Source organism: Harpia harpyja, chromosome 2 (genome assembly GCF_026419915.1).
Source record: "Harpia harpyja isolate bHarHar1 chromosome 2, bHarHar1 primary haplotype, whole genome shotgun sequence".
NCBI classification, from domain to species: domain Eukaryota; kingdom Metazoa; phylum Chordata; class Aves; order Accipitriformes; family Accipitridae; genus Harpia; species Harpia harpyja.
In genome coordinates this window covers 43,849,097-43,874,157 of record NC_068941.1, presented here as the reverse complement: position 1 = coordinate 43,874,157, position 25,061 = coordinate 43,849,097, and the positions used below count along the sequence as shown (strand labels likewise).

The window sequence follows — 25,061 nt, the reverse complement described above, 5'->3', positions numbered from 1 at the left end:
AAATTTCAAGAGAGGAAAACAAATAAAGTAAAATTTGTCATGTATGTGGAAATTCTTGGGGGAATAAACATTCACAGCTGGTTCAGAGAAAAAGAGTGGGAAAGCACATGTCTATACAGACACATACAAACATCTCTTCTTATACAAGCAGACATTTAGAGACAGTTAAAGACCATAAAAATATATCCTTCAACCTTTGACACCATATTTAGGAATTCACTCATTCTCCCTGGCTTCCTCTTCTGTAGCTCCAGAGAAGCCAGTTCCAAAGAGGTCACTGTTCCAAACTCAGCAAGAGCTGTTAGAATACATGTTCTCTTGGCAAAGCTTGTTTTCCACTACTCTCAAACTCTTGTTTTGACCAACACTGTTTAATCCAGGAATACTTTCTAGCAGTAAAAGATATCCCTTAGTTTTTATTAAACATTCTTTCTCCATCTTCTAGATGCTGTACCACATGAACACATGGCTCAAAAACTTTGCATCCCTTATATTCAACATAAACAGGATTATGCTTAAACAATTTCAGCCTAGCACACATATGCCCCTGAAGCCATACAACATCAGACTTTTAACAGCCTTGTCTGTGAAGGCTGACAGTACTTACAGTCTGGAATTGATGCTACCAGGTCCTTGAAATAGCCCAGCCTCCAATAGTTGGAGCAGAAGTTCCAGTCCTGTAAAACTCAGATTGTTATCACACTATTCAAGCAGCCGCAGGCAGGCAGGCTAAAATATGCTTTTCCACCACCATCTTATGACATCAGGTTTTGGAGAAAAATACAACTAGGTCATTTTGAAGAACGTACAGTGCTTTTACCTTCAGCGTTTTCAATGTACACCTACTTCAGTGGATACTGGGTTCTAGTTCCTTCTTTAAAAGGAGACACCTTGCTTTTAAAAAAGGTGTTACATGCTCGTCCCAGGCTGGGAAGAATCAGTCATTACTGCGGAAGAATGGGAAGGGTTGATAATAATCAGTCTTTATTTCTACACAGCTTCCCACACTACCTGTAGAAAGGCTTGAGGCTGTCGTGAATCAGAAGTTACTCAACTTATTGGAATTCCTGCAACAGTTCCCAGTGATAATCTTGAGAAAGGTTCAACTTTGCAGATGTGGACAAGTTTAAACTTGACAAATACTGTGTTATCCATAATACGATCAGGTTTTTTAGAGTAATAACTTACCAATAATAGAATAGCAATAGATAAAAACATGCAACATTGAAAAGAAAAAAAACAAAAACAAAAACAAAACAAAAACCCCAGCTGTTTTGTATGATCTTATATCTAAAAATCCTTACCTACTAAGGAGATTTTTTTTCAAAGGAGAAAAGATCATATCAGTTTCATGACAATAAATTAGAGTTTCTGTGTATGTAATATCTGACTCAAATTTATGAATTTACAACTAGAAGTAATATTATAAGTTTGGTGCATGGATGGAATGATTATGGTTAACTAAAAGCACAGAAACTCATCTCTAAGAAATGTGGCACTTACAGATATTTCATTTCTGAACCAAGAATTCATTTCTTGTGAGTGAAGAGAAGAATGTGAACATAATGAGAAAAAAAATCAATAGTCAGCAGAATTGTTTCAAGTAACTGAGTAAGTAGCTTTTATTTTAAAAAAGGTTGGTGTTTTTTTTTTTAAGTGTAATTCACTTTGAGGTTTTTAACTGAACTGCAGAAGGTCAGGACTTTTATTATGGTTTCTTACAGTATGTTGCTAGAAAGTCAATAATCTTTAGTACTGACACCTATTATACTAGAGCAAAAAGCTACCATTCTTCATCTGTAGTTCTTACTAGAATCTGTACTATTTCTTTTCAAAAGGCTTAGCTATTAAAAAAAAGATACATAAAGAAATCCCAGGAATCTGGTACTATTACAGAATGTTTTACAGTGTTTAAGATAGTGTCAGCACTTACTCTCTAAACCCTTGCTTTCAAAGGTTTATAACTGAGCCATAAAAATCAGTCCATTGTATAACGTCACTTATTAACTCTCATTTTAGGAGTCCGTTTCCCACCCCTTTTCCCCCTCACTAAATATCCAGAATATTTTTCTTTACCTAAGTTACAGAAATATATTTTTAGAAATACTCTTTTATGAGTGATTTTCTTCCAGTTCCTTTCCCTTCACAATTACACAGCATGACATTTTAGAGTATAATGTAACAAACCTTTTAATATAAATGTAAGATGATCTCCCAGCTTTCAAAGACATAGATTATTAATAACTCAATAATTCTAATACATTTAATCCCCAAATCCTGAGCTTCTATTTTACCTCACCTCATTCATTATTGAGAAATAAGTCCCTTAGCTGTTGCTTCTCTTTGCTGTTGCCGCAAGCCTCAGCAGCATCCCCACCTAATTCTATATCAGTCTGCCAACTTATATAGAAAGCTGTGAAACAGAACCACGTTTTCATGAAATATTTGCAGAAACCCCACATCTTCATGCTTGCCTTTTCTCTTTGTATCTCTGTGACACAGGCACAGGCCATAACACTAGCCTCACGTATTCTTAGCAGACTTTGGTGTTACAGTAGCACCAGCGTGATCTGTATGTGATCTCCTCTATATTGTGAAGAAATTTCGTTAGATTTCATATGGTATCAGAAATTCTTAGCATTTCAACTCCTCAGCTACAAACCACCAGAATGGCTGGCAGCCAGCCATAGCTACAGTAATCTCCCACATGTACGTTCCTGCACATGTAGGGTCCTGATCTTACACTATTGCCAAGCACTCAGATTCACATTATCCAGAACTCCCCAGCAACTCCCTCTGGCTACTCTGCCACAATCATCACTGCAAGGCAGAGACTGACCTGATTGTTGCTGGCTCAGCTGGGAACAGCCCTACAGACTAGCGCTAGTAAAACTGCTGCCTGGCCTACGTCACCCCACTCTTTGCAGAAGATCTGCAAAGGATTCACTTGTCAGCAGCAGTCCATTCTGATCTTCCAAAGGAGGCAAAACAAAGTGAATAGCCCTGAAATACACAAAAAGCTGCCTGAGCTGGAGTTATTGGTGAGGCAGGGGAAAGGGTGGGAGGAGAAAAATGTTCTCATATAAATAGGTCTCACCAAAGACAGCTGCTCATGTGGTAATCCTTGTCCACCTTCTTTTAGGTACTCTCAGGATTAGCACATCCAGATAGATATGCAGTGGCTTCAGGAACTACAAACAGAGGAGAAGATAAACATCTATCAGGTATGAGAGCAAGTGACCCACGCTTTACTCTAGAATATGTTTTATTCCCCTTACTTTTCTCACACTAGATGCTTCTCCCTGATTTATTCTAGGGGTTAAGTCCCCTGTCCAAAGATCTCTTAGACTCATCATCCTGTCCTGCTGGAAATACAGACTCCTGTCCTCCCTTGCCTTAGCAATCCAGATGGCCACCTGCAGGAATGGAGGAGGCGCAAACTCTTAAGAGGAGCTCTTGGCCCTCATGAGAATACACAGCATTCTTCCTCCTGGTGTTAGTTTGTTCAAAAAACCTCTGCAATGACTAAACTAACTCTTCACGGTGTTCAGCACTGACATCCAGAGTAGGTGAGTTTCCTGTTTTGTGCAAGCTATTGAACACCTACCCTCATTTGACAGTTCTGGTACATGGGTACAAATGGGTTTTGGGAAGCAGTAGGAAAGTTCCTGGTCTGACTTTTAATCCATTTTTTCTCCCTATCACCCTATGATGGCACTGTCAAATAGTAGCCAAACACTGGTTGGGATCTTTTTGAACAGCAGCAGCAAGGGATGCATATGAAAACTGACCAAAGGGGCAATGTGCAGTCTCTAGAAGAGTCAAGCTTTTTCATGCGTGCTGCTGGGTGAGAGCTGCGGAGAGACCTTGTGGGTCTGAAGGAGGACATGACTGAGCATTACTACCTGTTCACTCCCATTGCTGCAATCCTGAGTGATCTAACAGAGCACTGGTCCTTTCTCAAGGACTATGTTAATGTAGGGTAATAAAAAGGATTGTATTGATTTGGCTGTCAAACACAAACTCACTGACGTTCCCCAAAATAAGGCAAAGTCCTGTTGTCCCTTTCTGTCTGAAGAGAAGGACAACCACATCACAATTCCACACAGTGAAATTTCCTGTTTTCATTCTTTCTTATTTATTTATCTATTTACTTGCTTTCATCCATTTCTTTTCTTTTTTTTTTTTTTTTTACTGCTTTCTTCATGTTGCCTCAACTTTCTTCCCTGAGGCACGATGCTTTCAGCTGACCTGTTGAACCTAATTCTTTTCTCGGGAAAGCAATGACTGAAAGCAAGTAAAATTAGCCTGTCTACTTAGTTGTTTATGATATATTGGCACTCTCCTAGATTAAGTCCTCTTAGGAGAGGGAGATTCATATGTCTGTATATGTCCCAATCTTTCTAAATAACTATGTGAGGAACTGACATAAAATCAAATAGACTGATTGCTTTTAGTTTCTTTACCCTCTCTCTTCATGTAGTCCATTGAAGAGTTTAAGCTCCACTGGGAAGGGTATCAGATTTGTATATAGTATTTGTAATAGCACACATATGGCTCAGTGAAAAGCAGAAATAACAAGATATTCTAGACTCTCATTGCTTTTCACATAGTGTGATCTACAGAGGCTGCACAGCTTGGATTCTTTTTGTAAAAGTATCACTAACTTTCAGAGTAACCTTCAGCAGATAACTCCACCCCATTTTTCCTTATTTATGAAATGGTGGTAGTAATATTCCATAAACCACAAAGCACTTTAAGTCCTAAGTGTGGTCATTATCATCTAATTAACTTCAAATTTTGTCATTTCCCTCCCAGAAATATACACATACTAAAACAAAAAAAACCCCAAATCTGCAATACTTATGACCTTCTTTGAGGCCTTTTCCCAGTAAGTGAAAGACACCAATCCACTGGTCTTTATCATGTGGAACAAATATTCTACATTTACAAGTCATTATCAAATGGCAGGGGAGGAATCTGAAGAAAGTTACTGGTTTCAGAAGTCCTTCGATGAGGCCATGTATTTTTATTTAACTACTTAACAGGACACAAGAGATAGTTTCCATTAGATTACAGAGTAAGAATACTTGGTCTTCAATTGCATCTCCCATTCTGAGAGACTAAAATTACTTTGCTTCTATGGGAAACTGCTCAGCTATAACTGCAAGGTTACGTTCTTTCTAAGAGCACAAGAAACCTGAACCTGGGCCATTCTATAAATAGATGTGTACAGTGGATATGTCATGACTGGGAAAAAGGAAAATAAAAATTGAAGCTGATGCTAAATTTTCATATTAACACTTATGTTGAACAATCAGAGTTCAGGATGAAATACAAATGACATAATTTTCTCTTAATTTTCTTATCAAGATCAAAGGTAGTTTTACCTACAGACAAACTGCATCCACTCTTTAGAAATGCTAAAATTATAATCAATATTTCTGGATCATTTCTTAATGACAGTCACTTTTCTAAAAATAATGTTATCTGGACTCTAGCACAACAGGAACTTGTTAATTATAGGCTAGAAGTACACAACAGCTGTCTGGGATACAAGAAAGCATACGAAACAACTGTTTAATTTTTGAAACATTTTCCTAATTGCAGAGAGAAGTAAAGAAACAAAGGAATCAAGTTTCACAGCTAAAATTTTCCTGCATTAATATCAATAGACATCTTTCTTTTAGCAAGTCAACAACCAAAGAAGCTGGTTCTGTTCTGAACCATCTGCTTTATTGTATTTAAAATTACCTATAATGATTATATGAATTTGAACATTTAACATTTCTGGCTACTTTGAGAGAAAAATGCAATTTCATAGCCCAACTTTTCATTTATAATTTGGCTCATGCACTCACAAGGGAGAGAACAGTTGCTCTGTAGCAGTTGTTCAGGTCCCCAATCGTAAAGTTAGTCAAGATTTTGGAAAATTACATAGAAGAGTTTCAGGATTGCTTCAGCCTACACTGAATTGCCAATAGTGCCAAATGAACATACAAGTAGCCACAAATGAGACAATTTTGTCCCCTTTGCCAGGGAAATGACACAGGGCCAGTGCCCAATTCAATCAGATAAACTAAATTTATGGTAACCATCATTAGGGACTTTCTGTAGGCAAAAAATGTGGCTTTCAAATACTTATTTCTACAGAGAAATCATTACTTTGAAGTCTAACCAAGTCCAAAGCTATGTCTGAAAACAATATCAGGCATTACACGTGAGTCTTCCTTGTCTTCATTTTCTTGATTTCCATTTTTCTTTGTTTCCTTCTCATCCTCTCTGCTCTAAATATCACCAAAAGCAACAAGGGAAAGAAAGTAGTTGAATAAAGGACACTATCAGAAGAAACCTATTCAAGCGCATTGGCAGGAACAATGTAAGTAAAGTAATTACTAGCCATTTTGTTCCCAATTTTTAATTCCAGCAATTCTAGAAGTACACCAAATCGATAAACTTTTTTCTTTTTTTAATTGAAATGTCTCTGTGAACATCTTTGGCTTTAACTTTTGCTCTGAGTAATGTAGTTAAATAAATGATTGGTTAGGTGTCCTAACATTTCTTTGGATCTGACCAAAGGTATTCTTACTTTGAAGTCTATGATGAGTTTGATGAGGTGCTACTGAAGATTAATAAATTTACTGTGAATAAAGGAAGTGAACCACAGCACAAGGGGGTTTGCTGCATGGATGTATTGCTATTCAGTAACTTATTTATTCGCTGGTTTAACAAATTTTGCTGGTGAGTCAAAAGAAGGTAGAAGGTACTTTGGGCACTAATAAAAGCCTGCTAAGAATACCCATAGATTATGACTAGTTATTTGTTGAGAGTCTGAGGAAGGTATGGTGCAGGAGTTGATGCAATCAGGCAACTGTTGCTTGAGAAAATTTCTCATCAACTCAGGGCAGGGGTGTTCTATGAAATACTGCCAGCTTTTTGTATAAGGGGAAATTTCTGTCCATGCATACATGCTACATATCATTCCCATTTTTTTCACATTTTTATGATTACATTTAAATTTCCTGTTAAAGGTTTCCTTGTCTTTATATGATTAGAGTGTATTTCCAAGTGAGGAAGTTTTTTCTGCTGCAAGGAGTTTTACAGAGTACCGTTACTTTTGCTGGGATTGTGAGGTACGAGGCAGTTTATTTATTGATCAGGAGCCAGATTAAACATGTTGAACTAGGGAACTAGGAGACTTTTTCTGTTTCTATGTAGCAAAAGAGCTATATATATGAGCTTTTCTCATAAAATATTTATTGGTAGAGTGTTGTGGATATTATATTTATTATAAAATAGTATTACAATATAGTAGTGGAACTATGATATTGTTTGAGCGAAGAGAAGATAATGACTAGAGAAAATATATCCATTGCCCATTTTAAAGTGCTTAAGCACTGTTTTAGAAAAACATTATGATCTTTACCCTGATATGCTGCACAGTACAAACATGCAAAGGAGTTATAAAACATCTCTGGATTAGCAGCTAAGGGGATCCCTTAATGGTGTGTTGACAGCACAGATGTCACTACAACATCCACTTCTTGTGGCAATGAAATAGAAGTGAAGAGTTGATGGCAGAGGTGTGCCAGAGTACCACTTCACTCTAACTGACTTCTAGCCTGTGTAATGACACTTTAGATACACTTAGAGACTGACATAATTTATTACAATGGTACCAAAATGAGGCTAACAGAAGGTTGGAATGAAACCTTTGCCCCCAGTTGCATAAAGTCAAAATGCGTTGAAGCTGTTTCTGAATGTATTTTAAGATTTTTGTAATACAAACACAGTGAAACTGAGTTAAAAATCTAAGAACTTCTCAGAACTTTTACTAAAATAGCATTACTTAAATTTTTTGCTTCAAACATCATGTTAAAAGTATCTAGTGCACATAAGAAAGAATTAGGATAGTGATGAACACATAATCTAAATGCAGGAAGAGAGAGGAAGCTAACCAACACAGCTGAATCTAGAAGATTAATTGGTTGTTTCCTCACTATATTTTTGTAATCTGCTAATATAACACCCCATTGTCTCAGGGAGGTTACTATTTCCTATCTCATCTAAAATGAGCAGAAGTAGAGAGCCACTTGAAAATGTTGCTTATAAAAATGAATTATATTTCTCTTTCAGGGATCTTGTCAGTGCTTTTACAAATTGTTAATTTCCTACTGCATTTTTTCACATTTGATACACAATTATTATTTACAATCAGTGTGAATTCATTAGCTTTATGAAACTGATAGTTATTATGCACGAGTTGCTCCCTGTCCCCCAGGACTGAAATGAAAGTGAGATACTGCATCTCTAAAGGCTTCCCTAAAAGGAACATTCATAAGTAAATAGCATAACTAAACATTTGGTAAATTGGCACTAATGTATACTGAATCATGTCTTACCTAATTTGAAGAAAATCTTAGCAGAATTTGAAAGAAAGGATGACTCAGCCCCTTAATTTCCAGTGTCAGCCTAGAAGAAATAGATGTAGTGATGAGTTTGCTCAGAATGATTTCTTTTGCCTGTGATTGGAGACTTGTTGACACCCGAAGTTCTTCTCATATTGCTCTTACGGTTACTAACATATTTCTTTTTATCAAAGAAACATGTTTCTCAGAGTTCTATCAACTTTGAAAGTTTCTGACCAGAAAGTTTTCTGAGGAGAGGAATATAGAGAGATCTACATAAGAAACCTGACTGTTTCCACACAGAATACATATTTTGACATGAATCTCTAATGAAAATAATTCATTATTTCCATCATTGAGCAAAAATAAATGTGAGCTATCACAAAAATTTTACAGCCACTTTTTCCACTGAATGGCCTTGTGATGACTGAGCAGGTAGTTAAAAATAAAAACTTGTAGAACAGTTGTCAATAAAATCACTGCTGGTACCCTCTTTACAGGTACCAGGAAATAGTTTCATGTAACATGATTTAGTTTATATCTTAAAAAAAAAATATTCTCCCATTCCAGCTAAGATAAGTCACTACAGTCTGAGGAAACTTGTATTACTTGCATGAATCAAACCTGGCTTCTAACTTTCAAAACTTCTTTTACATATTTTTCCATTTCCCTTAGCTTATGTTCAGCTATTTCAGCACAGGAATATATTTGCTGAGGTAATATGAATCTTGAAAGCCAGGACTAGTACCTCCCTCAGAAGGTTTAAGAGAAAAAGCCATTTAGCTGTGTTTTTAGAAGCAGCACAGATGACTTAAAGTAGGGGAAACAGACTGTTTCTGACTGCTCAGTTATATTAGCAATTTTAATTAGGTGTACTAACCTGTTTCTCTTATGAGGAATGTCTCCTATCCTCATAACTGAACAGTGTGAACAAGACAGGCAGGAATATTTGTCTAGCAGACCTTGAGAGCATCTGTCAGCTCCCTGTCACATTCAAGCAAGTACCAGCCATATCTCCTAGCCTACATTCTCCTGTGCCAGAAAGGAAACAAATGCAAGGGTTTGATGCTATGTAGAGCGTACCCTAGTTAAGTTCCCGGTCCTGATAAACAGCGAGTGTGGATTTGTAAGTCATTCACAGATGTCCTGAAATCTATATAAAGCCTTCTCCTGCTTTCATTTTCTTTCTGAAGTCTTTGCCTTACTCTTAGTGTAACACTCAGCATCATAAATATTAATTACTTACTATCATGGACACTTAGTAACTCATTAATGATCACAATACAACCACACTCAACAATGCAGTGAAAGAGAACAAGCAAAACAAATTCAGCATACAAATAGAGCATACAAATAAACACATTATTTAAAAAAAAAGAAAAAAAAACAAAACAAAGCAAAAAAACCCCCAAGACAGAATTGAACCAGTTACACACACACAAAAAACTAATTAAAAAGATCAGTCCAAAAGCAAGCAATACATCCAGATAAACTGGGTACTGATAAATCAGTTGCACAGATTAGCAACTGAATGGGTTGACAACCAACCCTTATTGTATAAAATAACGTTCTAGAGCTAGTATTGTTAATCTTATTTCCAATGCTTCAATTACACACAAGCAGTATTAAAACTCATGCTTACATTAGCGACATACCCAGTCACACAGGGAGGCGGCCATGTTAGCTGACCCATTCCTACAACACTCATCTCCCTGGTCACCAGCCATATGATGTAGCAATGGCAGGGATGTCATGCTCCTGCACACTGCCTGATGGGTGGCTGGAAGAGGGTACACATGCTCATGATGCTAGAAAACTGTCTCTGACCCCTGGAGACACTCTTACCGATGTAGACCAGGGTCCATACACACAGCTTCTCTGCCTCAAGCTCAAGGCTATAGCAAGCTCTTCTCTCCTCCCATCAGCAGTCAGTGCTGCCATCAGGTGTCCTCCACGATCTTAAAAAGATCTTCAGCCAAACATCTGCCATGGACTGTCATTCTGGTCTAGGTATCTCATCAGTCATCTGACTGTGATTTTATATAGCCATCCTCAGTGCCTACCTAGCAAACTATAACCTTCTGCTATTAGTTTCAACCAACCACCATTAAGATCAACAGCTTTTTTGTTACACCAAAACTGTACAATTCCTTTCAGTTCTATTACCATCATTTTAAAGTTACGGTTTACACATTTGTCTCTGGCAGACTTAGGCATTAAGGGATGTCTAAGCAGCCTCTTTCACACAAACATCTTGAGTACTGTGGGCAGTCCTGCACCTCAAGAAAAACATCATGGAGTTAGAAGGGTACAGAGAACGAGTAATTACCTTACAGGGAAAGATGAAAAAGGCTGGGATTCTTCCATCCGGAGAGAAGGATGATGGGGTATGCTTGAGGGTCTGTAAAATCACAAGGGTGAGTGAACACAGAACTATTTATTCAACAAGTCCACAACAGAACCAGCCAGCACGCAATGAATTTATTAGATCAGTTAAAAACAGTTAAAAGAAAAGATGTCTGTACACAGCAGCAAGTGAACTTCTGAAATCTGTTGCCTCAGGAGGCTCTTGGAGGCAGCAGATTAAAAAAAAAAATTAGACAGATTTAAAGACAACAGGTCCATAAACAGGTACTAAAGTGAATTAAAAAAAAATACATACCTTCTAATGCCCTTAATCTAATAATTGTAGATTTATAATTTCTACAAGTTCTTACCATTCTTATTCTGTTCTTATAAGTTTTTATAAGGTTTTCAAGACCTGAGTAACCTGGTCTCACCTCATAGCTGAGACTGCTCTGAGTAGGAGGTTGCACAAGGTAGGAGGTTGCATGAGGACGGCTCAGTGAGGTCCCTTCCAGTCTGAAATATCCTATGAACTTATGATTGCAATAAGTTTAAGAATTCAGGAAAAATAAAATTGATAGCCTTCTAGTGCCCGTAATGTCTTCAACAGAAAGGCCTCATCCTTGGGAAAAGTACAGCTATATTGAAAGGCAGAAAATTAAAATTCTGCTACAATGTTTAGCACATATTAAAGTTAATGGGGCATATTTTGAAACAGCTTAAAGTCCATTCATCCCCATTGTTATAGTTAAAATGGGTAGAGTAACTTGGTGAGATTTCAGGACCCTACCTGGAGGGCAAATCTTAGCCCACAGAACTGTTCCCTTTTTCATTTGGAAAGAAAACAGTTGAGCTTGCTTGCTTAACAATAGCTTCATTAATAAAGCTCCAAAGTGAGAAACTTGCTTGTGCACTGATCCAAGGGTAATGTAAATGGAGAAACCAGGCCATCCATGTAATAAAACTCTCTTTCACATCTTGTGTAAGCAGGATTCATAAAGGTCTATCACTCTTGTTTTCCACTGAAGGGATAAGATAATTCTGCTTTGCCTCATACTTGCTTTTTCTCTCCCTGCTCATCTAGATGTTAAAGAGGAAAGTTAAAGCAGCATGTTTTATTTTTTTAATTTTTCATGAATTAATTGCCAAGTAAAACATAAAATCTCTATAAATTATTTCACCTTTGGCCAATCAATGATTCTCATTATAATTATCATGGAAAATGATATCATGATTGTTAAGTTAAAACTTTGTTACAACATAGCTGTAACCAATATTGCAATGGCCATAATAATTAAATCCTTTCAATTCAGTTACGAATTTTAATGAAAAATCTGTAGGGAAGATAGACAGGATAATTTTGGCTCTTTTAGAATTAAAAACTAATCAAAAGAGATAGTTCTCCAAAAAAATATATCTTAAGTAGACTATTAAATTTACGTTTTAAAATGTATTGGATAACTTACATCCAGACATAGAGCTATATTCCCATATTCAGTCATAAAAAAAAAAAAAAACCAAAACACGTAACAGCCTAAATATCACTGAAAGTGAACAAGAATCCACTTCCTTTCCCTATTTTGACAATGCTTTTTGCTATACTGGCACTTTACACTTGAAATGTACAACTTGTGAAAAAACTACAGACAATTCATGTAACAAAAAACAAGCCAGCATACATCAGTAGCATGCTTTTTTTTTGTCAAATTAAATAACTCAAGCTGTTTCACTTCCTATATTATTCACAATAATAATGACTATAGTTTACTGACACACATGAAACTCTTGACTCTGTATAACAGCAACCCTTTAAAAAGTTCCAAATATAGGCATTGTAGAGTTAGCAGTTCGCATTTCCAGTTGTTCCTCTGCTTACAACCCCTGCACCAGAGGAAGCAAAAGCCCATGGAAAAATTACAGATGCATACTCATCATTATTAACAACTTATCCTCCTGGCAAACTTAACTTGTGTTCCAGAGACCACCATGCACAAGGACTTTACAAGGAAAATGATACTCAAAATCACAGCTATAATAAATGAAGAGATAGTAGATAAGTCATATGTATTTTTATCTAACACATATAGTGTTGCACTATTGACCTAGTTTGATGATCTTTCACCCACAATGCTGTAAACTTGGCAGTGTTGGCAGACAAGTGCAGGGAAAGGTACACAAACCTGCAGGGAAAGCCAAAAAATGGCCTCTCTGATTCTCTTAATTTCAAATAAATCAGCTGTGTTTCTGCTTCTTATTCTAGATTTTGTTTGCTTGGGGGCTTCCTGAGCTCGTAGTAGGAATTTCTAAAATCTGAAAGAGGTTCTAGAAAAATCCAAAGCTGCTCTCCTTTCTTTCCAAGCCCACTCAGGTACCCTCACATATGGATATGACCATTGCTATTGCTGCATTCAGTTTGAAAAATGGCATCCCACACCTACCTTACAGTAAAATGACAGAAAATGACATGCATATTATCAGTTTAAATGGTTTTACTGAACTTAGTAGTTACAGCATCTGTCAATAGTCATATTGCTGACAAGGACTCCGTAGTACAAGTCAATATGTGTCTCATGAGGAATGAAGGGGGAAAGATTTGATTTTCCCCTTCTTTGCCTGAGTCTTTAACAAAAGCTAGATTTCATCCTAATGCTATGCAGCAGCCCACAGTTTACTCCACAGACACAAGAAACTTCACATTATTCAGCTAATTTCTACTTAGCTCAAATATGAGTCAGGGTGAAAGCAATACTGGATGATAGACAGCAAACCTATGGATTCTCTCAAATCCAAAATATAATATCTCAAATTGTCTTCGATTTTGAATACCAGCATCTGTCCTTGCCGTGTCAATAGTTTGATTTAAATGGCTCATGACTGAAACATTCATATTAACCATTTTTTTTCCCCTGGGAGGGAGTCACAAGCTGGTGGTGAAACCTGGTGTATTTCCATTGATTTTAATGGAGCTATGCCAGCTGGCACCACCTAAAAATTTCATGCCTTATCTCAGATTCCATACTTCATATGACTTAATTCATAAACAAAATAAAACTTTGTGGGAAGAGGCCATGCCTCTCTGCTGCATTCTCTCATTACTAACACTTACTGAAGATTAGATTTTAGAATTCATGACCTGCTTAGTACTTCAGAAAGAAACAAAGCTAAAACAGTAATGAAAAAAAAAAAAAAAAGCTAGTTTTATTGCTTGGCTTGTGTGTGTACTGCATGTTCAGCATCTTGGCTTCTCAGTCCAAAAGTACAGAAATAAACAGATGGCAAATAAAATTCTTAAAGCATCTTTGAAATACTATTGTTACATCCAAAAAAGATATATTTCCCAAGGTGACCTACATCATAAAATGTTAAAGAGTGAAGAAATAACTTGAAAGAACCTGTAACTAAGCTCTCAAAGTATAGCAGCCTAAATTTTACACTTCATATTTAGATAATCTCCAAATTTGTAGGATCAGTTTGAACTAAATATTTTGACTGGACTGTAATTTCTGTTGTTTAATGAGGTAGAGAAATCTGGGCTCTGTGTGTGTATTTTTTCCATGTCTTTTTTTTGCAGTTATGACTATTCATGAAAAATTCATTATTATGGAAAGCCTTTATATTTGAGACAGATCTTACATCCATATCTAAGAGGGATTTAAATTCCACAGCACTGAAACATCGAATTTTACTTGCTTGCTCCCTTTAATGAAATCTAAATCTCTGACTTAGTTTCCTAAATTCAATTTAATAAGTACAGGGACAAACTGGAGTCTTAAAACCACAAAAATCATAGAGTACAACTGGAAGCCAAACCCATATAATGTTTCTAAAGTAAGTGGACAAGACAGTGAAAAAGATATTCTGTAGCCTAGAACATGGGCTACAGGGAGAGAAAAATCTCAGGCCATATTCTGACTACTTGAAGTAAAATCCATGCATAGCCTTTGAAGTCAGCATTCTTGTCTAAGGCCATACCCTCCAATACAGCAGACACCCAATCTTAAGGATGCAGTTATGCTCGCATTTGCTGCATCTTTTCTTTTTCCCTGTATCTTTTCTCCATCCCTTCTGCTTTTCCCTCTTCCCCTTCCACACACACTTAGGAACTCAGGCTACAAGGTAGTGGTCCTTTAAGGCCACTTCCACCAAGTTAAACAGATACAGAGCTGGTATATATCCAGATATACATCTGATACACAGGTAGTACAGAATTCTTCAGCGTCCAGTCCACAAGTTGTAAAACAGCCCTCAATGCACAAAACATGCCTCAGCATCTGATCACAGAATAGGGCCTTTAATATAAAAGATCAAAAGCCTTTAAAATGAAAAGATGCCAGAGAAGAAAGCCTGCAGAGATTAAGGATACTGCCTACATCTTGAGTTCCTGCAATAGAATGGAACTTTTTGGTGAAAATACCCAGAGGATCCCTGAAACAAGATCATGTAAAACACTACAGAGTAAAACAGCCTGGCATAAGGGAAAATTCTTTCTTTTCCCTAAATCTGGCTATAGGTTTAATCTGGGCAGCGAATTAGAGACTGCCACACCAACCAGCTACAGGCAACTAAAGGGTTTCTCAGTGTGACTGGAACGACAGGCTTTCTGTGGCATCTGTCCTTGCCAACCCCTCGTGTAGCTCCACTCTTTCAGAGGAAAGCGGCGCAAGCCCTTATCCCAGCCACCACCCCAGCACTTCTCCCCAAACCAAATCACATATCGAAGGAGAGGATGTTCTCTCTAGCTGGGTCAGAAACCTTTAAAGACAGCAGTAATTGAATGCAACCCTGATATGGAGCAAGAAAATAAAAAAAAAATCGATCATATCTCCTTTCAGTTTCTGTTTGGTACTTATATACAGGGTCTGGAGCAAGTTACACTGTGCCTTCCAAACTAACTGACAATGAAGAAAGAGAAAAGGAGGGAATAAAAAACACTGATTGCTCAATGTGTCATTACAGTCAAGAAATGACCATATATCCATCTAAAATGCCATCTCCTCCAGAATAATATGCACAGCGCTGATCACTGTGTTTCAAAAAAAATTATAAAGAACTGGCAGAGGTTCAGAAAAGGGAGTTCAAATCTCAGAGAAAGGATCAAAAGATGGAAAAATGCTCAAAAAGGTTGGAACTCTTTTACTTAAAAAGGTGATAGAAAAAGGTTACTCTTTCTTATCTTGTATACCCATCACAATAAAAAACCTGTGGACTGATAGCCTGGAAATGGTTGGGAGCTCCTAATCTCCATTTCTTATAATAAGTGGACAGGAAAAAATTCAATTCAAGGGTGGTAAATTAATCATAAATACTTTTTCTTCAACAGAGCAGAATAGAAGTCACTGTTCCTGAAAGTTGCTGAGGCCAAAATCTCAGACATCCAAAAAGAACATATACATCTGATGAAAATCCTGAATTCTTACAAGTATCAATAACCTTTGTTTTGGAATATGCATAAAACTTCAGGAATAAGGATAAAAGCTTTGTACCCAGCAGAAATCAGTTTAAAACCTAGAGGAATAGAAAGGAAAAAAACCCACATTATAAATTGAGATGAACCGAAGCAGAAATTCTCACATTTTTTTTTCCCTGTAGCTACAGATACAGTAAACAATATCCTTCCTAAGTTCAGAATGAAAATACTGGACTAGACAGACCTCTGGTCTAGTCCAGTATGGCAATTCCTAAGACAAATGAGATTAAAATTATCTAGAAAATAAGAGTGACATTACATTTTTCAACAGAAATAGATCAACGGCAACAATGGTATCTTTCAAGTAATCCTACTGCTTAAATATCCAAGTAAACTGAATGCTATTATTTATGTGATGTTTAATTTTTTTTATTAAGCAATACTTTTTATGTGATTTTATTCTTGCACTTTCAGGTCTGATTTCTTTTTTTTTTTTTTTTTTTTTGCATTTGAGTTCAACCATGCGTCACATACTCTATCTTTACCTTAGCTCTACTTTGATGCAAACTTTATCCTAAAAAGCAGCTTCCTGCATGATTAGGTAAATTATAATTCATGGTGCATACTTTATTGCACATACTCATCTATATATCGCAGATATTAGGCATTTCATTGTTTTAATGGCAGTATAGCTATTGAATAAAAAACAAAGACATGTCTTTTAGTAGGTAAAGGAAACATTTACGGCCTCACTTCCAAAAGTTATATCCCAATAAATATGAAGAATAGGAGAATAAAGTGTCATGAATTCCACAGTCATTTGCTGATATTACAGTATGCCTGTGATAAACAAGGCTAACCAGACTGTTGAAACCACTATTTTTGTACTCTTCACAATTGTGTGCTTTTATACACTGATTCATTTTAATGAAATGTAAATTTAAAGTCTTATTTTTCCATTTGCTAGTATGTTAATAGAGCATTTTTTATATGTCCATTATAATCCTTTATTTCCTTTGTCATTAAAACTTTCATTCTTCATCAATATATCTGTTTTTCCTCAAGAAGTTTATTTTGTTTAGGTTTGTGTATTTTGCTTACATGTGTCCAAATTGGTCTTACTATTAAAAAAGACATAAAATAAGCCCAAACATACCAAATTTCCCAACATCTTGCAAAACTAATTTTATTTTTCTTCAGTCACTTCAAAACATATACCAGCATCATTTCCTTTGGATAATTAGAAAGTTCTAAGCCTGCCTGCAAATAATTGCATAGTCAAATGGTCTTTGGCATGCAAAAACATATCAGACACTATGAACTGTATTGTGGTCACCATGTACCCCAATTAAAGCATATTATCCCTGAATTACAGTTCATTTCTTAAATGGCAGGAGGAAATATCAACAGTTGGTGAGATGTTTATATATCCTCCAACAGCTTATAAAATGAAGCCTTCAGTTTTTAAAAAAATAAGAAAAGAATGGCTGAAAGAACATTGTCATGAAACTTTATTCTTTATAGATTCTATTTGAAAGTAACAAAAGTGAAACAATCTTCCTGTGCAGCTCTGTTGGCATACAATCACAATCTTTCTTACATTAACATTTAAGCAGATACTGCTTTGACTTGATTTCATGCTGTATTTCTGAATGTTTGGTAAAGTGACCTCAATGCTTTTTTTTTTTCCTTAATAGAATATTATAAAGCTTTGATTTTAAAAACACAAATACAGAACATCTAATGGCCTCTTTTCATTTTATTTTTTAAGGAAGAAAACCAGTCTCCCAGACTTGATATGGGATTAGAGAGAAGTCTTTTCTCACTTTTTCCCTGTTAATTTGCAAATTTAAAACAATACCAATAACATGTACAAAATGTTATTGTATTGTTAATGTATTATTATATGTTAATTTTTACAACTAAATATTTTAAAGGGTTTAATTTTGAAAATTTTGTGTATGGTCTCTGCTGGTCTTTAGAAAATTAAACATGGGAAACCATATTCAGATATATTTCTTTACTAATATTTTTAACTGTTTTTCTATACATGCGGTAATAATTCTGCATTGTATTCAGTGAATTTGTCCGGAATGCCATCATGCATAATCTCTGGATAAGCATGTGAGTTTCAAAGTGCTCTTCAGAGTTAATTTGGTCACACTCATAGATGAGAGTTACAGAGTAGTGAAAGGATGAGAGCATCTGCTGTCTCACAGTAGCTGTAAATGAGTCCAGATTGGACTACTGAAAAAATCTTGATCTCACTCTAATCGGTGACAAAATTTTTACTGTAGTGATGAGAGCACAGAGTCTTCACTGGTGTAATATACACATTACACAGAGTGTAATAATATGCAATTTGCATAAATTGCGTTTACTCTGTTTTGTTCACATTACATTGAAAATTATTTCAAAGATATCTTTCTAAATTAGATCACTACCTCTCTTCCCTAAATATTTTTTTCAGCAACCCCCTTTTCTTCCCCTGTATGTTCTGCTTTTATTTGTTAAACAGTATTTCAGTCTCTGAGTGGCAGCCTCCATTGGCAGACCTTCATGAGAATTTTTTCACCCACATTAGCACTCAAATGCACCATCCAAAGTACAAACTGAATCTAGGCAGCTGATAGGTTTCTGCAACTGTAAAAGAAGTATGCCCAGCACAAGAATGACTAACTTGGAAATTAATCACACCTACTTCTGTTCTACTTCCATTCTAAACATTCCATTCTCCTGCAGATTATAACTTAGCAACTGAGGTACACAGGAATCAATAAGGCTCAGGACACTGCCATCCTATCAGGATTTTAGGTCAGAATACTCAGCATTGTGGCTTTTTAAGCTAAAGCCTTTTACTTGAGCCAGATTCAGAACACCCAAACTTGTCTGTTATTACATTGCGGGTAACACAAGAGAGGAGGAGATATTCTTTGCTGTTGGACTATGCCGGCGTGCCTGCCTGGCTCAGCACCAAAGCACCCCTGCACCACATCCAAAGAGAACAAGATCCCTCTGAGGAAGCTGGGCAACAGTTTCTCAACATCTGCAGAGACACAGAAGCAATTCTGACACCACAGAAGGCTCAAAGGGCTTTCAAATTTCACAGACGCATCTTCTGATCACTCCTGCTACAGATACAGAGAAGAGCTATAGATCCAACAGAGAAACAGATACTATGGCAGAGAAAAACTAGGCTTTTAGCCTACCAAAAGTCCAAGGTTTGATATGATTGCTCCCTGCTGACATGTCAAGGAGGCAATGTATCAAAAAGAGAGAAATGTTATTTCATATCAAGGGTAATGTGACACAAGAACAAATGAGTATGAACTGGGCATGAAGAACTGAAATTGTTCTAGAAATTCAGAGCAAGTGCTTTGTTACCAGTCACTGTTCTGAAATACTGGGAAGCCCAAACATCAAACTGCTTTTAATGTGGACTTTAATAAATTGATTAATGGCATTGCATGATGCATTTCCTTGTAATATTAAAAAAAGAAAGAAAGCGAGAAAGAAAAAAAAAAAAACAGCAGTCATGCTTATCTAACCAGGATATAAATAAGAACATCTGAAGTTTCATTGTTTGCCTCACAAACTGCAATGGTTAAAGTCGCTGATTTAGGCACCTTTACAGCCAAGTTGATCATCCTACTTGCTTTAAGACACCAGTGTGCAATTCATTTGTCAGTGTTCTTATTCTGATGTGCATCATCTACACCTTTTCAAGGAGTAAATATGCAGCACAAGAAGAAGGATTCACATTTCTATTCTGCTATCAATAACTGCCAAGTAATATAAGAAACTACCTGTACCTTACTCCATAGTTATAAAAGCCTATAAAGGTAAAAAAAGTAGCAGTAGGTCACTCATTTTCTACACATAAGTGGATTTCCCCCCCACACACACACTGAGTGTTCTTATGAGAAGGAAATACCAGATCTTTGATGGTGATGCAGTACAGATTTGGAGTCTTGAGCAATTCAATTTAAAACAGCCAAGAGTTTTTTTACAGGAAGTCTTTTTGGAAGTGTATCACTCCAAGCCTTGTCTTCTAATGTGGTCTTTGAAATTGTCTTTTCAACTGAATATGAAGTAATTATATTTTGTCTTAGTTTTATATGCTTACTATACAATAATAGTATAATTTATACACCTTGCTCTCTAGTGTGTATTTTTTATATGAAAGCTTATTATCTTTATGAAAGCTACTTGGATTCATTAGGAATTAAGTAAACAAGTTTTGCAGAAGTACAGGAGTCCTACAGACAGTATTTTAAAAACCAGATGGATTTTCTAGAGAATTATGTTATTTCCATAAAGTACGCTGTAAAATATATACAATTAACAACAAAATTTTACACAAAAGTTGAAAAAAAACACTGGGAAAGGTGCCAGTTTTCTCAAATTCCTTAGGACATTCCTAAAAGGTAACTGCACAGCAGCATATTAAAATAATTATTCTTCAATGATTACATTTTGGTCCCATTGCAATTTGATTGCACTTTGTGATAAACATTCACTTTTTTATAACACTGAGTTTATTCACCATTTCAGACACACACCATATTTTTCACCACGGTGTATTATCAATATTGGAAAGACTACATAGATTTGGGGTTCAATCATTCTCAATCTGGTTCAATGACCATATCATACAAGAAATTGGAGATAATTTGGTGATCAATGGGCAGACAAAACTAATTAAATGAGAAAGAAATTTTAGTAATACATGTAAAATTGAGTTCAGAAGGGGAAAATGTGTGGAGTTGTCTATAAAATGAAAGTATAGGCATATATCAAGCATTGTTAGAGACAGTCAGTTTATCAATTGTGGTAATCACATCCAGAGGAAAATTACCTAAATAGGTAATTAAACCATACTGGACACAGAGAATTGCACTATGCTTATTGGCTCAGTACCCACTATCTTATTGGTCTTTAGCCACAGGTCAACCTTTGATTTTGGCACCTGTAAAATTGCCATTTTGGAAATCACAGCATACAGTCATAATGATCTGGAGAGATGAAAACAAACAAATGTATGATTAAATAGGGAAATCTTACATAGGGAAAATATTGGAAACATCTTTATTCAGTAGCTGATGCCTATACAGATGTTCTAACCCAGAGGAATAATTACACTGACATAAGTTATGTAAACTTAAAGACAACAGGACAGGCATATAGAAGCAGAGATTTCTAAAATTTTATGATTATATAGGAAAAACACTTCTGAAAGGAAAATTGATTTTCAAATCTGTAGACCAAATCTAGAAATAGACAAGCTGGTAACACATATTAAAAGCTCTGAAAAAATGAGACACATTATAAATGTTACACAAATTGAATAATCTTCATGTGAATTTATAATCTAGCTTTGAAATTGGCATTCATTGGTACTGAGACAAGTAGTAATTATCTATAATGCTTACTGACAAGTTGGAGCATTAAAACCACTAGCTGCCACTTTTTTTTTTTTTTCCCTCTAGGTCACACAATATAGAAAGAAAAATTCTTTCCCAGCAAGTTTAAAATACATGACAGTACCTTTTTAATGCATATCTCTAAAGGCGACACACATTTCATAGAACATTTAACGTGCCATTTGAGTCTATTCATTCTTAAGAATTACTGATTTTACAGTTGAGATGTCTTTTACCCCATCACCTAATTTGATCATAGAATCACAGAATCATTTAGGTTGGAAAAGACCTTCAAGATCATCGAGTCCAACCATCATCCATGCCCACTAAACCATGTTCTGGAGTACCCCGTCTACGTGCTTTTTGAATACCTCCAGGGATGGTGAATCAACCACTTCCCTGGGCAGCTTATTCCAATGTCTGACAACCCTCTCAGTAAAGAAATTTTTCCTAATATCCCACCTAAATCTCCCTTGCCGCAACTTGAAACCATTTCCTCTTGTCCTTTCTTTTGCTTGGTTTGAGGGAATACGGGTTGAATTCAATATGTCTGATATAAGACACTTCTCCTCAAAAACTATATCTCAATTGTTCCTTTAAGGTACATAAAAAAGTGAGATCTGTTTTTTTAAGTCAGTGGTGATATTGCCATTGATCTCAATGGGACTGGAGAAAGGAGCATCATTGACTACACTCTTTTAAGAAAGAGGAAAAAAAATTACACAAAATCCATAATGTATTGACAAGTTCTGTATTGATGAAGGAATATGTGCTTCACACACAGAGAAGCAAAACCAAATTAGCTTCAGCATCTCAGATGGATCAAGTTTCCCGTAATGATTATCTCCAACCTATTTTTATGCAGGGGATAATGGAACTGGGTCTCAGTATCCTGGTTTGGGTCCTTAGCTTAAAGATTTAAAAAAACCACAAGTGCCTGAAATCAGTGTAATTCCCTAGTGATACAGTTTTTTGTGCTGAGAGCACTACATATCATTAACACTTACCACCAGTACTTACATAATAGTTTTCAGTGTTCAAGGGCACGTTGGCAACTGTTTCAAATCACCTCTAAGACTTAGAGGTACTGCATTAGAAGAAAAATTCTGGAGACATGACACCAAAAAAAAATTTTAATATGGGGGCTGGGGGGTGGTAAGAACAGCAAAGATTACATAAATTCAAAATAAAGTAATCAGCTGTATAAAGAATATATTCAAATCATAAAAGCCTATGAAAAAGAGGACTGTAAAAGCACCTAGCAATTATATAGCAAAAATTTATCTCTGCAGACACAAGTCTGTGCATTTCTCTTGGTGCTAAATTTTACCTGTGGAAGAAAACCTGAGATTCAGTTAAAAATACCTTCTTTCAAGATTGAAAAATAAGTCAAGTCAAGTATCCCAGCTGATAGCTAGGATGAAAGAAAAAAAAAAAAGAAATTAATTTTGCATTGCTTAAAAATCCTGTTTCTTAATTAGTCCATAGAGGTATTTTGGATTGAAACAATCTTTTAGAACCACTAGTGTAAGTAATAATGTCAAAGTGATACCTTCCATCAGCAGCCCAGAATGCATGTCTGATATTTTCCCCTGCTTCTTTCCCCATTTTAAAGCTAATGGAGTAAATGCTCCAGCTTTTCAGGGATCCCCTTTATTGTATTAACAGCCAGTGTAACATCAGGAGAAAAAAACCAGCAGCAATAGCAGTACTCCTGTCTTCGGACGGAAGAGGATACAAAGGAGGGATATTTCTTGCTATGGAAGGAACATGCTCCTCCTCTGTGGTATAATCTGACTTCATCAGTGTTACATCTCTTTCAGGTGAGGATTAAGCTACAACAGAATTTCTCCCTTTAGCCAACCTCTTCCTCTCCCTTCCATCTCCTACCTCCGTCTACACAAAAGGTGCTGATCAAGTAACTGACAGAACTGTGAATGAAGAGAACAAAAGATCTAAAGAGTAATGTATTGATCTGTTCCCTTCTATCAAAGTTTTGGCTAATTTTATACCATTTGACTTGTTTTAGCTAGAAATCACCCCCCATTTTATCTAACGTAGGAAAGTGGTGTTATATATTCATATGTACCTATCACTTCACAAGGATCTCAAAGGTCTTTCCAAATTGAATGTATACTATACAAAAATCTTTTCAGACACCCAGGAATTGTGGTTAGTTCTAGGTTAAATTGCAGGGGCTATAGCGATTTTACACAATAGTTTATAATAGGAATAGAAGATAGCATCCATTTGGAACTGCAGGTAAAGTTAAGTAAGGAGAAAGTAATTACCCAAATTGGAATTTGAATAGAGTGCTAACAACTCCATTCTTGCAGAACAATGCTGACAGGCTTTTGGTTTTGTCACTCATGTGAAAGACCTAATCACCTCTATAATATGGAGCCCCTTACTCTCTGCTGAGCCATAGATTCAGAATTGACTCAACTGAGTACAGTTTGGGGTTTTTTTGTAAAAAAGAAACTACCACTTGATTTTATTTCTGGTTTTACTAGGAGGAAACCTGCCTCTTTGATCACTTTCTTTTGTTCAGGAACCAGCCTGTTTGGTGACACAACTGAAAAAATACAGCCCAAAATGCATTTTGCCAATGGAAAAAACATTTTAGATGCATTTCAGCAGTGGAGCCCAGTTCTCTGTAGCAGCACTAACATTGTTTTCTTTGTCTTCAGAATAACACCAGGAGCAAACACTCTCTGTATGTACAGCACAGGAGCAAAGATATGACTTATGTCTGTACCGTCTTTTAAGGTTGTCATAAGGTTGCTGTCAACTGTGGACTCCTGGTCTCACAGTGAGTGGGAAAATTCAGGATCAGGTGAAGGACTGGGGTTCAGGAGCTTCACACACCTAATCAAATTGTTATAGACGCTCGTGACAAATTGGAGGAGCCAATTTGTATTAAATGACAAGATCGAATTTATTAGTAAGCGATAAGAGAGTAAAACAGCGCTGGGCGGCCGGGGAGACAGTGTTCCGCCAAAGGCTCGCGCCGAAAATGGGGAAGAGTTCCTTTATTTATACAGTTTCTAGTTTCTGTTTACGTGACGGCTCGTATCTTCTGCATTGCGTGTGCGTTTGTGTCGTCAGTTGCTAGGTGGTCGTAATCTGCCTTCAGGTGGCGGCTGGTATCTTCTGTATTGTGTGTGCGTTTGCGCCGTCATTTGTTTGTTAGGTGGAACGTCTTTCGTTAATCATCGGTACTTAACTGGATACTGTGGTTTTAGATAAGCGAGGAATGTCTCTACCCCCACATGCGATTTCATGAACAAAGTTAACCAGTTCATTACAAAATCAGTACTCTGATCGACATGCAGATGTGCCCAGTTTGGCAAGGTAGAGAACAGGAGGGTTAGCCTGCTGATAGCTTACTTGTAAAGACTGTTCTGCCTAAGCACTGCAAACTCTCTGTATTCCTTACAAATTTCCATATTTTTTATGTGCAAGAAATTAGTTAGA

The 25,061-nt window shown here is 36.4% G+C and overlaps 1 long non-coding RNA gene across 1 annotated transcript; it reads right to left on the bottom strand.

The window, feature by feature from the left end:
- Window positions 1-1,687: 1,687 nt before the first annotated feature.
- LOC128152510 (uncharacterized) lies at window positions 1,688-9,410 on the bottom strand. Its single transcript, XR_008238679.1, has 4 exons — window positions 9,289-9,410; window positions 8,403-8,656; window positions 3,098-3,191; window positions 1,688-3,003 (listed from the first exon to the last, which is right to left on the bottom strand). It is a non-coding gene; the product is annotated as an uncharacterized LOC128152510 (long non-coding RNA).
- Window positions 9,411-25,061: the final 15,651 nt, after the last annotated feature.